This window comes from Myxocyprinus asiaticus, chromosome 28, assembly GCF_019703515.2.
Source record: "Myxocyprinus asiaticus isolate MX2 ecotype Aquarium Trade chromosome 28, UBuf_Myxa_2, whole genome shotgun sequence".
NCBI classification, from domain to species: domain Eukaryota; kingdom Metazoa; phylum Chordata; class Actinopteri; order Cypriniformes; family Catostomidae; genus Myxocyprinus; species Myxocyprinus asiaticus.
In genome coordinates, this window is record NC_059371.1 from 16,120,371 (window position 1) to 16,135,158 (window position 14,788).

The following is a 14,788-nucleotide window of genomic DNA, read 5'->3' on the forward strand; positions in this document are numbered from 1 at the left end:
ACTGTGAAGTCGCTAGTGGACGTTTCTACTGCTGTTGCTCTAACGTTATTGGTGGACTTCACGTCTGGCCATGTCTTTTGAAAACATGATCATAGATTAGGCATTTTGTTAGTAAAACTACGATTTCATTGTAATTTAAGAAGGAATCCATTTTCTTGTCCCTAAAAATGCACATTCTGCAGGGGAGAGTGTTTTTATATGAACTTCAGCAGTGCTCAATGCATCATAACATTAATAAGATGAACAAACTATCAATGTACGAATCAAACTTATTCAGACTGCCGACAATTTCTTTTCCACTCATTTTTTATTATATCCATGTATGTGGTTACAGACGAATCATATACAGTAGAACAGTGAGATCACTCACAGAAACTTTAACTTCTCTGTCTTGCTTGCAATTGATGATGTGAGCTCCACTGACAGTCTTCACTCCTATTGGTTGTCGCTCCCAAAAGTCGCTCCTCATTTGCATCAAGTTAAAACTTTCTCAAACATTGTCGTGTCACTCGCCATGACCACATCTAGTCGCCAGAGGTCACTGTTACCGGAAGTCGCCAGCTCTCATTGAAAATGAATGAGAGGAGGCCGCTTTGTCACTGGAAGCCGCTGCATGTGTGTATGCTGCTTTAGAGGTCTGATGTATCTAACATAATATCGGACATATTCACAGTAGCATTCACAAACACACACACTTTAAGCAGCATGCTTGAAAATCTGTGAATCAAAAGTTTACAGCTGTCTGGGTTAAAGAAGATAAATCATAAAGAAACAGAGAAATTCTGTAGGATCCTGTGTGCAGAAACACATCACAAGGGAAATCTAACCATTCTTTGTTCTGCAGCTCCAAGAAAAAGCCAAAGGCTCAAACACACACACTAGCAGAGTCTCACTGCCCGGCTTTCCTCTCTGACTCATCTCCATGCCTAGACTACAGTAAACTCTCCAGATACAGTCAGTTTTGGACATTGTAAGCCTTTTTCACATTCTTCCATCTCACTTTACCTGTCTGTACCCTTGGCCATGATCTCAAAGATGAATTGTGCTAATTTTCTCAGATCTACAGGGGCTCTCATCTCCAGGAAGTGTCATAAGAGAGCATCATTCTGAAAACGCTCTTCCGCCCTGCTCCCTTCTCCACAGCAGAGCTCTCAGCTCTACACTAGATCTTTAATCATATTGGTAAATCAAGGCACCTGAGATTTAAGAACAGAAATAAAATGGAAATATATATATATATATATATATAAAGAAAAGAAAATTCCATTTGCTCAATATCAGCAAATCTTGCTGTCTTTTTCCCCTCTTTTGCTTACCATTTCTCTCTCTCTATTTGGTCTGTTTCTCTAATTTGTCTGTGGTTTCTATCTTGTGCTGCGTCCCACTAATTCTGGGACCTTGAATAAAATGTTGGTGATAAATCAAATCTGCCACTGCAAAAACACACAGAGATTCATCACAGGATTAGGGCTCCACTTTTATTAATTTTTCTTTTATCACCCCCCCCCCCCCCCCAACCCCACACTCTTCTGTTCTCAATCTCTCTTCTGCTACAGTTTTATGTGAAAACCCACAGACTAAACACACACACCTCTACAGTACACACAGATAGACATGACACCCTAGTTTTACCTGTCTGCCATTCACTGCATTAAACTAAGAAATGTTCACACTCACAGTATTTAAATTGCTTGAGGTCACAAAGTCACTGTACTGGTGGTTGCTAGTAGTTAGTAGTTAGCTAGAAATAACCTGAGCCGTAAATGTCATGTGACTTATCAATTTTGAGCCCCAGGTAAAAATGCATTGGCTGATGGCACCACAAGAATGTGCACAGTAAGAAAAAAAAAAAAAAAGTTGATTCCTTTTGTGAGAGCCCTCACAAATATCATCTATAATATATTGAAATATTTGTGATTTATATATTGCATGAAAAAAACAAAACAAAACAAAACAAAAAAAAAACAAAAAAAAAAAAAACAGGATCAAATGAGAAACTGACATGTTGCTTCTGGATGTTCATGTAATCTGAAATTGAATTCTGCTGACTTACTGACAAGCACAATCCCCAATTAGTTATTTTTGCATCAAATGTGTTCACCTTTCCCTGTGGCACTGTCACATATTCCCTGTTTTTGTGTTGACTTTTATGTTGAAATTCTTGTTTAGTTCCTGTTTCCTGTTAGTTTGTATTCCTTTTGTGGTTTAATTTTATGATTGGTTTTCCCCTGATTGTTTTCCCCAGGTGTTCCTCATTTCCATGTTTGCCCATGTGTATTTAAGCCCTTGTTTCCCCTGGTTTCTTTGTCAGTCTTCACATGTGTTGTCATGTTCTATGCTTGGTTTCCCATGTTTTTGTTTCATTTCTAAATAGTTACATTGTTATTTTTGGTTTCCATTAAAAGCTGCATTTAGATCCTCATTCCACGTCTGCCTCATTACAGGCGCTACTTTTAAGGCACAGGTTCTGGTGCCATGGAAACCAAGAAGCAATTGCGTTCACATAAACAATGGTGAGTTGTAACAAAATCAACAGTGTTTGTGTCTTTGGACTTTTGTTTTGTCATGTCTGTTGTTTTAAAATTCTTGTAAAGTGCTATTGTTGTCCCTGTTCTCTGTGTTTCCCGCTTGTGTACTTGTATTGAATGCCCTCATGTTCTCATTGTCTTTATCGGCTCTTGTTCTGTTTAGGTTGTTTTGTTGGTATGCTCTGTAGATTCTTGTGGATTACTTTATGATTATTAAAAAACTGCACGTTGATCCTCACTCTCGTCTGTGACCCCAACATTAAAGAAGAACCAATACAATGGATTTAGCACCAACATTTTGTGAACTTAACCAAGCCAGGCTCTCTGTGGCTGAGTATTCAGCCAAATTTATGGGTGGGATGATGCTAGCCTTATCAAGTGTTTTTGGATTGGTTTAAATTATTATGACAATGTTGACAGTGACTCTGGAAACCTGATGTGGAGGAAATACATTAAAGTCACATTGGATATTTTTACATTTCACATGAGGCCAGCAGCTCTCTCTTTCTCGGTGGACACAGCCTCAATTGTCCCAGCTTTGGTGGTACCGATGGTTCGGAGCCACTGACCTCACCCTCTGCGTCCTCTGGCCTCTTTGACCCTACTTGTGTCCCCAGTCGCCTTGACCCCGCCTGAGTCCCCGGACATCCTGCTCTCATCTCCTGGCCACCCGCCTTGTCTGCCCCAGTCCCCAGGCCACCCACCTGGACTGCCAATGGTCTCTGCCTTCTCCTGATCCCCCATGGTTTCTGACCTCTCCAGATCCCTCTTGCTTTACCAGCACCTGCGGTTTCCTTATCTTCTGCCTCAGTGCCCTGCCCTGTCCCAATTGGAACTCTGTTTTGGGTGTCAGGAACCATCCTTAAGATGTATTTGTCTGTTCTTGTCCTGTTTAGGCTGTTTTGTTGGTGTGTTCTGTAGTTTCTTGTGTTCTTGTGAATTACTTTATGATCACTAAAAGCCTGCTGTATCACATCAATGGAAAGGAGGCGAGAACCTTGATATAAATTGATAATATAAATAATAGTTTAATTATAAACAGAAACAAAAAGACAAACACACACAAGTGTTGGACAGCTGTCCGTAACTCTCTCTCTGTTGCACTACCGTCTCCAGTCGGCCTCTATCCCTCTCGGGATAATCAGCCTGATTAGGAGCCGGGTGTGTAGAATCACGACCCGGCCCCGCCCTCCGCCCTGCTACAGTTCTCTCAGGCCAGGGAGCCCCCGGCATGACGTACATCCCCTCTCTTTCCCTGGGGGGCGTGCCTTCCGTCCCGTCTGCTGGCAGGTCATCCTCATCTACCTGGATCAGGGGAGGGGACAAGGGGAGGGAAACAAACAAAAAAATTGTCACCTACACTCCGTAACGGCGATAGTGCCAAATTAACAAAAACATTTAAAAAGAGAGGGAAAAGGCCAACACAGAGCAGCAGCAGGAGAGAGAGAGAGGAGAGAGCGAGAGAAAAAAATTCACGTGCCGGTTCTCCGATACGCCGTAGCCTGGTCCTCGTCCACTCCTCCACCCTCTGATGGACGACAGCCGTGCCTCCCCGGGTGGATCGGAGGCAGTCCTCCACCCCCTGGCGGACGGAATACCCCACCACGTTTTTGGTGGACGGAAGGGTCTCTCCCGCCCCTGGCAGTGGTTCTCCCACTCCAGGCGGTCGGCCAGGAGCCCATCCCCTTCTTGCAGTCGGCGGTCTCAGACCCCGCCGAGTTTCAGCGGCTGGTAGGGGTCTCCTCCGCCCCTGACCGCTCCAGGCAGTCGGTTAGGAGCCCCTACTCCCCTTGCAGTCGGCGGCCATTCCTCCGCTTTCAGGCGGCCGGGCTCCTCCGTCCCCCGGCGGATGGCCGTGGCTGCTCCATTGGGGAGGATGGTAGTGGCGAGGACTCTACTACAGCGCATCCCTCCTCCTTCATGGGTTTCAAAACCAGTGTAACACATCAATGGAAAGGAGGAGGCAAGAACCGGCTTAATAATATAAATAATAGTTTCATTATAAACAGAAACAAAAAGACAAATACACACAGGTGTCGAACAGCTGTCCATAACTCTCTCTCTGTTGCACTGCCGTCTCCAGTCGGGCTCTATCCTTCTCGGGCTAATCAGCCTGATTAGGAGCCGGGTGTGTAGAATCACGACCCAGCCCCACCCTCCGCCCTGCCACACCTGCACTTTGATCTTCAACTCTTGTCTGTGACCCCAACATTACATGAATGCAATTTGGAGGTTGCATTTTTACTCAAATTATTTTACTCTAAAAAATTTGCCTCCACTGACAGTTAGGTTTAGAGTTGGGGGTTTGGGTTAGGAGGTACAGTAAAAATAATATGCAATCCTGTTGAATGTATTATATCATTTACAACTAAATATACAACTTGTTTTCTGTGGGCATTTCACCTAGAAATGTCACGTTTCCCTTAAAAAAATAAGAACTTGGTCCAATATACAGAACATGGGCACCACAGAGGAGGGGCTTACAGGTGTTTCAGCCTCCCCAAGAAAGTCCATTGCACCCCTGTGGCATCCCCAATACATTTTTGTTAGCCTATTCATAATGATGAGAAACATGCTCCTTGACCGTTTTTCAGCAATCGTGTTCTGTGTAGGCTATCGTATTTCTGTCAGCTGTTTAGAATCAAATTCAGTTGATAAATCACTTGGACAGCTCATGCACTGAAACAATTGCCACGGTTTCTCCCTCACTTATACAACAGAATAACTGGAACAGAGCAAAAAGAATGTGGGATGAAATTTATATTTACATGCAATAAATTTAAACGACCTGCAAATGCATCCAATAGTTTGCATGCGATAAGGGTCTTTATTATGTTCAAGACCTACTTGTGCAGTTTTTGTAAAACGCAAGGAAAACATTTTCCAAACAAGAGTATCAAAACATTAACAGTGCATGAAAGTATTTAAAGTACAAGAAAGTATCATTGCATTAACATGGTTTTTGCACATATAGGCTACATTGGAGTTAAATAAATACCATTATGTACATTAAAGTACCATAGTATTGCCATCTGTGGATTGCATCATCAGTGGAGCGGTTGTTGCAGTAAGCAAACTGCAATGGGTCAAGAGAGATAGGCAGCACAGAGCAGATGTAATCTCTGATTAGTCTCTCAAAGCATTTGCTGATGATGGGGGTCAGAGCAACAGGATGCCAGTCATTTAAGCAAATTATTTTTGATTGCTTTGGAACAGGCACAATGGTGGATGTTTTAAAGCATGTGGGGACTACAGATAAAGTGAGGGAAAGGTTGAAAATGTCCGTAAAAACACCAGCCAGCTGGCTCGCGCACGCTCTGATGACGTGGCCTGGAATGCCGTCTGGGCCCGCGGCTTTGCGGATATTCACCCTTCGGAAGGATCGGGTTACATCCATTACAGAGACGGAGAGTGAACTAACCTCTGTAGCTTCGGCCACGAGAGCTCTCTCCGCGAGGGCGGTGTTATTTCCCTCAAAACGAGCATAAAAAGTATTTAGCTCATCCGGGAGAGAGGCAGCGGTGTTCATGGCGGAGTTTTTATTCCCTTTAAAGTCCATGATAATGTTAATTCCCTGCCACATGCTTCTAGAGTTGGTGGTGTTAAACTGTCCTTCAATCTTGTTCCTGTACTGACATTTTGCTGTTCTGATATAGAACTGGCTTAACTGGCTTGTTTATGCTCCTCCGCATTCCCGGAATTAAAAGCGGAGGTCCGCACATTAAGTGCCGCGCGAACATCGCTATTTATCCATGGTTTCTGGTTCGGATATATCTGTATTGTTCTGGTCAGAACGACGTCCTCTACGCACTTTCTGATGAAACACATTACGCTATCAGCATAAAGCTCGATGTCGTCATCAGAGGTGGACCGGAACATCTCCCAGTCCGTGTGATCAAAACAGTCCTGTAGCATAGAGTCTGATTGGTCCGACCAGCACTGGATCGTTCTGAGGGTGGGTGCTTCCTGTTTCAGTTTCTGCCTGTAAGCGGGCAGAAGCAGAATGGAAGAGTGGTCCGATTTTCCAAATGGTGGGCGGGGGAGGGATTTGTAGCCATCCCGGAAGGGAGAGTAGCAATGGTCCAAAACCCGGTCCCCTCGTGTGTTGAAACTAATGTGCTGGTGGTATTTTGGTGTGACTGATTTGAAACTGGCTTTATTAAAGTCCCCGTTCACAATGAATGCAGCCTCAGGGTGCGCGGTTTCCTGCTCACTTATAATCCCATACAGTTGCTTGAGTGCCCGGTCTGTGTCGGCCTGTGGGGGAATGTACACAGCTGTGATAATGACCGCTGTGAATTCCCTCGGTAGCCAGAATGATCGACACAGAAGCATGAGAATTTCCATATCAGGAGAGCAGAAAGACTTGATAGAATGAACGTTCCTCTGATCACACCAGGATTTGCTCGGTGCACGGAGAACCCCGCGGGTTCAATGGCTGAGTCTGGAATCTCCGCAGACATTCAAGTTTCCGTAAGGCATTTAATGCAGCAGTCCCTCGTCTCTCGTTGGAAAAAGATCTGCGCTTTCAGCTCGCAGAGCTTGTTATCCAGAGACTGAACATTTGCCAGTAGAATAGTGGGTAGCGGGGGTCGATTTGCACTCATCTTACTCTGATGAGAACGCCAGCTCTGTTTCCCCTTTTCCTTTTGCGTTTCCGCATCCGGACTGCCCAGACAAAGGGCTCCGCTTGTGTGTTTGTAAACAGCTGGTCGGCATTGAGGAATTTGAAGTCTGGTTTACGGTGTGAAATTGCTGAACCAATGTCCAAAAGTGTTTGCAGACAACATCCAAGACAAAAAACATAAGAATTGTGAACAAAACAAACAAAACACTACTATGTTGTGTCGGAGCTCGCAACGCAGCGGCCATACTCGGCGCCATCTTGAGTCCAAAAAAGGTTAGGGTACTAGTTAAGCTGTATGTTCCCTATCTGTCACTCACTCGATGTTGTGTCGATGTAGTGACACTAGGGGTCGCCCTTGGGAGCCCCAAACACCTCTGATCTTTGAGAAAAGGCCAATGGGAATTGGCGAGTGGAATTTGCATGCCACTCCCCCGGACATACGGGTATAAAAGGAGCTGGCTTGCAACTACTCATTCAGATTTTTTCTTCGGAGCCGAGCGGTTGTTTTAGCGAGCTGAATTCCTCCACTGAATTCCTCCGCTGATCCATTCACCTCGAAAGCTGTTGGATTTATGGAGCATTATAGCGGTTTCTCCCCCTCTTGCACCGGTGGTGTGCAAAGAACCCCCCTGGGCGCTTAAGCAGCTAAAAGAGTATATTCTTCCTAATAAAAGAGTATATTTTCCTACTAAAAGAGTGGCACTGACGGAGAGCGTCTTTTTAAAGATGACTTTCCGTTTGTGTATAATTCCAGGTTGCGGTCATTACCTCTCTGCTTCCGAAGGCCATGATCGCTGTCTTACGTGCTTGGGCGCTGCCCATGCAGAGACAGCGTTCATGGACGGGTCATGTCCTCACTGCGAGAGCATGACCATGGCAATGTTGTGGTCACGGCTTTCCTTCCTCAGAGGGAAAGCCACCCCAGTGGCTCCCCGCCACGGTCCATCTACCTACAGGTTTGAGGCCGTGTCGGTTAGCACTGGTGCCGATTTGGGGACCCCAATGGGAGCCGCTTCGCCGGGTATGCCCCCACGGACCTCCCATTCCCCAGAACGCTCGTTCGCCCCGGTCAAGTTCTGGGATGAGACCGCTGGCTCATCTCAGGGCGAGTTCGCAGTCTCATTCGGGGTTCGCGAAGAGGATGAGCTGTCGATCGCAGCATCGGAGAGCGGGCTTGTCCAGTCTGACGCCGAGGACTCGGCCTGGGCTCCCACCTTCGGGTGTGGTCACCCAGTCGCAGGCCATCACAGAGCTGGCAGCCATGCTTGCCCGGGTGGCTGCAAGCGTCGGGCTGGAGTGGAGCCCTCCACTCTCCCCTGAACCCTCGCGGCTCGACGATTGGTTCCTGGGCTCAGTGCGCTGCTCACGGCCGTGCTGTGCCCCGGTTCCTTTCTTCCCGGAGGTGCATGATGAGCTTACGAGATCGTGGCGGGCACCTTTCACTGCCTGGACCCAAATTATGGGCTCCTCCACTCTCACTACCCTCGATGGTGGGGCTGCCAGGGGTTACTCAGTGATTCCCTAGGTGGACAAGGCAGTTGCGGTGCACTTGTGCCCGCAAAACACCGCAACCTGGCAGAACCGACCTAGACTCCCGTCCAGGGCCTGTAGGTTTACGTCGTCACTGGCGACTAAGGCCTACGGTGCCACTGGACAGGCCGCCTCTGCCCTGCATGTCATGGCTCTCCTGCAATTGCACCAAGCCAAGGCGCTGAGAGAACTGCACGAGGGTAGCACATCCTGCCATGGCATGGATCAAGATCCCGCACCATGTCTACTCGTCTCCAAGGGTGCCCTGCTGCAGCAGCAACACCGGCTCTGCCACAGCCCACCCCAGGAGGCCGGCCCCGGCGTAGAGCCACCCGCAGGAAGCAGATGCCACTGTCTCACCAAACCCGAGGATGGCTTCAAAGAACCCCTGAGACGGGCGACCTAGGGAGACAGAAACCCACTACAGACCTGGAGCTGGTAAACAGACCACTCCATCCCCCGATGGAGGGCCGGGAGGAGAGTCCTTGTTTTACTTTTCTTATGATTTCGCTGCACGCCCAAAGGACTGCGAAACCCACATTTTCAAGAAAAGAGTGGTTTCCTCACTTCCTGGATCACACATTCGGTGTCCACGGCCATCGTTATCACGACCGCCGGGCACTGCACCTTATGGCAGGCCAGGACGGTCGCGACAGGCCCACGAGAACGATTTCCCTCCTTCCCCATCCCGGACCGGTCCTATGGTGGGTATACAGAGCCAGGTAAGTGCTTCAATGTACCCAGACTCAGCACGGCCACGAATTCGGGGCTCGAGCCCCCCCATCATGGCGCCTCAGGCTCCGCCTCACCACGAGGCCCCACCTGCCAGTACGTCCAACGTGATTGTTCCCTTGGTCCTCCTCGCCCGGAGCTTGGGGGCGTGGCTTGCACTCCCCAACTTGTTGTGGTGGCTGACCAGGACTGTCCAACTAGGCTACATGATTCAATCCCCCAGGCGTCCGCCCAGGTTCAACGGCGTCCGCTTCACCTCGGTAATGGGCGAGAATATCACCGCTTTGTGGGCGGAGATTGCATCCCTTCTACGGAAGGACGCGATAGAGCCGGTCCCTCCTGCCAAGATGAAGAAGGGGTTTTACAGCCCCTACTTCGTCGTACCAAAGAAAGGCGGTGGGTTGTGGCCAATCTTGGACCTGCGAGTACTGAACTGGGCCTTGCACAGACTCCCATTCAAGATGCTGACACAAAAATGCATTTTAGCGAGCGATTGGTTCATGGTGGTAGACCTGAAGGACGCGTATTTCCACGTCTTGGTTAAACCTCGACACAGGCCCTTTCCTGCGGTTTTGCCTGGAGTTCGGTCCGGGATACTCTCACGTGGTACTGAGACCCCAACCGGGCTATGTTCCCAAGGTTCCCATGACCCCGTTTCTGGATCAGGTAGTCAACCTGCAAGCACTGCCCCAGGAGGAGGCAGACACAGCCTTGTCGTTGTTGTGTCCGGTGCATGCTTTGCATATTTATTTGGATCACGTGCAGAGCTTTAGATGCTCTGAGCAGCTCTTTGTCTGCTTTGGAGGACAGCGGAAAGGGAGCACTGTCTTCAAACAGAGGATCGCCCACTGGGTCATTGACGCCATCGCTTTGGCATATCATGCCCAGGACGTGCCGCCCCCCTTGGGGCTATGAGCACACTCTACTAGGAGTGTGGCGGCCTCCTGGGCTCTGACCAATGGTGCCTCTTTAGCAGACATCTGCAGAGCAGCAGGCTGGGCAACACCTAATACATTTGCAAGGTTCTACAATCTCCGGGTTGAGCCAGTCTCGTCCCGTGTGTTGTCAGGTATGAGCAGGTAAGTTACGGGATATTTAGCTGGGTGTACCACTTGCGTATAGCGTCTTTCCCCTCCTGGAGGTGAAGACGTGTGCTTTTTACCCCCTGTCATGTTCACGAAGTCATGCACCCTGGATGTTCTTCTTCCTTAACCCTGTGGCAGGCGAGTTTGCAGAGAAACTCGTTGCCGGCCCAGTACGTGTGCTAACTTGGCCCTGTACTGGGGTAGGTGCTCCACATGCACTGGTTGCCCATATGTGACCCAGTGTGATGTATCTTCCGTGAGACAGTTCCCCTGTTGGTGAACCCGCATCTTCCTTGGGCAGAGGCCCCTCTTCCCCGGTCACCGTGTTTTTAGAGCTCCTCCCCCCCTGGGTAGGACTTACCATGGGGACTTCTCCACATGAGACACTGCCGACAAGGCTCGGTAAGACCATGTGACGTGTTTCCACACAATTTCCTCCTCCTCAGGCAGGGTGTGTTCTCCGAGGTGTCTTCCCTTTGGGAGTGACACCCCCACCCCCAATGCGGATGCTACATGGCCCTCAGCTGAACGATTTTTCCTTTTGGGGAGAAGGAGAAGGGGCCACGGCTGGGGCAACTTGTCCCCATTTTTTGGGCAGTCGACTTGTCCCTGAGATGCAGGGGACTGTACGACGTTAGTAAGAGCATTGGGGGAGGTTACGTGACGGCCGGGTGCGCTGGCTACGAGGCACACAATGGTCTGCCCGTCTTGCACCGCCAGTTCACGTAACACAGTTCAGCTAGTTGTGCCGTTTTGTATAGGGACCCCTAGTGTCACTACATTGACACAACGTCAAGTGTATGATGGAAGGAATGAGACGTTGTGTCGCTCTTTCCACAACACTGAACTACCCGCTGAAATGGCCGGGACCTTGCTCCTCAGCACAAAACTTGAATGAGTGGTTGCAAGCCAGCTCCTTTTATGCCCGTATGTCCGGGGGAGTGGCATGCAAATTCCACTCGCCAATTCCCATTGGCCTTTTCTCAAAGACCAGAGGTGTTTGGGGCTCCCTCCATCAGGGAATGGAGGTTACGAAAGTAACCAGGATGTTTTTGAGTCACTAAAAAGAACTGGCTAAAAAGAGTCTTGGCATGTTCCAGAACCATTAACGACACCAAAAGTCAAGAAAATCATATTGTTCCCATAGTTAAAAAAAAAATGGAACAAGTTTTAAACAAGAACCGGTTCTCGATTACCAACCCTATAATCAATGGAATTGTCTATTATTGAAGCGCCTGATGCAACACACATTCAGTTCATGGACACCCAAACTAGGAGTAAGTCTCTTATAGACCGCATTTATTTATTTGCATGTGATTTATTTAAGTTATGAATAACACCTTCATTTGACTCTCGATTCAGTTGAAACATTAGCCATGACAGGTGGCTGAGGTGGAGGTTCAAGAGAAGCGTGTTGGCTATATAGATACAGATATAGATGGAGGGATTGTGGTGAACTGGAAGTCTGTGGGGTTTAGGAGGGACAGACATATGCTGCCCTGAAGAAACCAGAGAGGCAGAGATGCCTCCTTATGCATTACAGCAGCTGTCTTTCTCTCACTCACTCACACACACACACACACACACACACACACACACACACACAGGCTGCTGAAACTGCCATTTACTACCCTATGATTTATACCATTACAAACCATCATCTGTCAGATCTGAGCGATACGTGCTCAAATATCATACACACTGCAGTGATACACACACACACTGTCAATGCCACACAGCTTACTGTACATCAACATTCCTGTAGTGTACTCTAAATGGGACGTTCATTGAAAATTATTGTTATTATTATTATTGTTTTTTTTGTTGTGTTTTTTTTTTTTTTTGCTGTTACAAAAGACCAGTCTATATTTGGCTGTCTTTATTGATTAAGCCCTGTCACACTACACTGTGCTATTCTCCATATCTCAAATACACTGTAAGAGTCCTTTAAAATGCAGAAAGAGAGAGAGAGAGAGAGAGAGAGAGAGAGAAAAGTGGATACAATACAGCATAGCATTATTGATTCAATTTACAGTTGAAGGGAGAATGCAGTAAGAGAGAGATATTTTCTCTCTCCGTCCTTCTCTCTCTCTCCCTATTTCACCTGATTATCACCTTCATAAGTCAGGGTGGCATTTTTGTCCACTGAAATGCTTTGATCTGTGCCAGTGTAGCTGAGATTTATGGCGATTATCAGAAAGCTGTTTGTGACATGAATTTGTGTGTCTATGGGCTATGTAATGGTGCCATACATAATGCTATGACAATTAACTGCTGGATCAACAAAGGAACGTTTAACATTAGTAAGCAAATAAATATAATGTGCATTCTTGAAACTGACATTTTTACAGCGCAGTTCAGTCTGGTCCTCAGCATGCTTGTCATTACGCTACTTTAAATTCACAAAAACAGTCTGTTCTGTTTTGAGCAGGGGCGGATTATGACTAGCAAGGTCCCCGGGGCCAATTTTCTTTAAGGGCCCCCTGGTCTAATTATCTTTTAAAGTTTTTATCTCTACACAATCTATTTCATTGATTTAAGTCTATTTTAATGCCTGTTTTTTTTATTGTAGCACTGTTCAGTGGAAAGGATAACAGGGAAGCGAGGTTTCCAGGTTCAGGTAAGCATTTAATTTGGCCACCTTGATGCTTACAGGTTTATAAACTCAACAGTCTCTTAGGCACGGAGTTATTTAAACACATCAGCTTCACAGACAAATAGTTACTTAACACTTTAACTTCATAACACAATAATCATAACAGCTTCTGTAGCACCATGGCCTTCCTTGTGCCAGTCTCTCTCTCCCTGTCTGCTGGCGGTGTGGCTCTTTTATGCCGCTCCCCCCCACCCCGTGCTCACTGAAATTAGAGACAGGTGTTAGACATAATCTAGCTCAGGTGTAAGCACCCTTACCGCTTTCTCTCTCTCTGGAGAGATGCTTGACCACACCCCTGCTGCCACAGTTATTTACAGTCAGATTAATTCAAACACAGCATGGATGTGGTAAAGAATCCGCTCAACCAAAACATGTCCGCTGAACTGCCACTGTTCACAGTACCATTTTAACATTTGTTATACATAATGTAAACTCAATGTAAATATAAACAATTATGATACAAAAATCAAGCATGTAACAAAATGTGTGATAATTATGTAAATGTGCATATATTTAAAGGGGCAATAAAACATTATGAATTATTTTAACTTCATAAAACATTTTAAATATTGAAGAATTTAACAAATAGACTCCTACAGCATCTACGCATGGGTTTGGTGAAACTTGGCAAAGAGTTCAGGCAATTTTGGCTCGTGCTGCAATATGTTTTCTGACTCATCTGAATGACGGGGTGCGTTCCATCCAGAAGTGATAATTTTCTTTTTCCCCAACCACCTAAGCCAAGTTATTTTTTGTAATGTAGGTGTAACAGGTTTGAGAAATGAGGAAGCGGGAGACAGCAAATCCAACTCAAAGGTACATTTATTAATAACACAAAACACGTTCGCTTGACAGTGTAAAGGTAAAGCTTCATATATAAACACTCAAATGCTCTGGGAATGGCAGCGGCCAATACACACGACTTGTCAGCTGGGTTCTCTCTCTCGCTCTGAGGTCTGGCCCCTTTTTATTTCCTCTGTCTTTCACTGCGAACATAGAAACAGTAACTACCAGCAATTAATCTCAGGTAAAACCCTTACTGCTTCCTCTCTCTCCAGACGAATGCTCGACCAAGCCCTCACCTCAACATACCCCCACCGCCCGACTCAGGCCAGGGGAACTGCCATCTGCGCGCCCGGCCTGTGGACCACCTCGAACTTAAATGGCTGGATTGCCAGATACCAACAGGTGATCCGGGCGTAGACATCCTTCATGCAGTGGAGCCATTGGAGCAGGGCATGGTCCAAACAGAGGGTGAATGCTCATCCCAACAAATAGTAGCAGAGAGTGAGGACTGCCCACTTGATGGCCAAGCACTCCTTCTCTATGTTGCTGTACTTCGTGTACCACTTTGGACAGTACAGCACCCAGCCCCCTGTTCCAATGCGTCCATCTGCAAAACAAGAGGGAGAGAGAAGTCAGGAGAGTGCAGAAGCGGCCCACCACAAAGTGCAGCTTTTACCTGCATGAATGCTTGTTGGCACAGCTCTGTCCACTGGACTGGGTCTGGAGCTCCCTTTTTAGTGAGATCAGTCAGCGGGCTGGTGATGTCCGAATAATTAGGTACAAACCTTCGATAATAGCCAGCCAGCCCCACGAACTGTCTCACCTCCTTTTTGGTCTTGGGTCT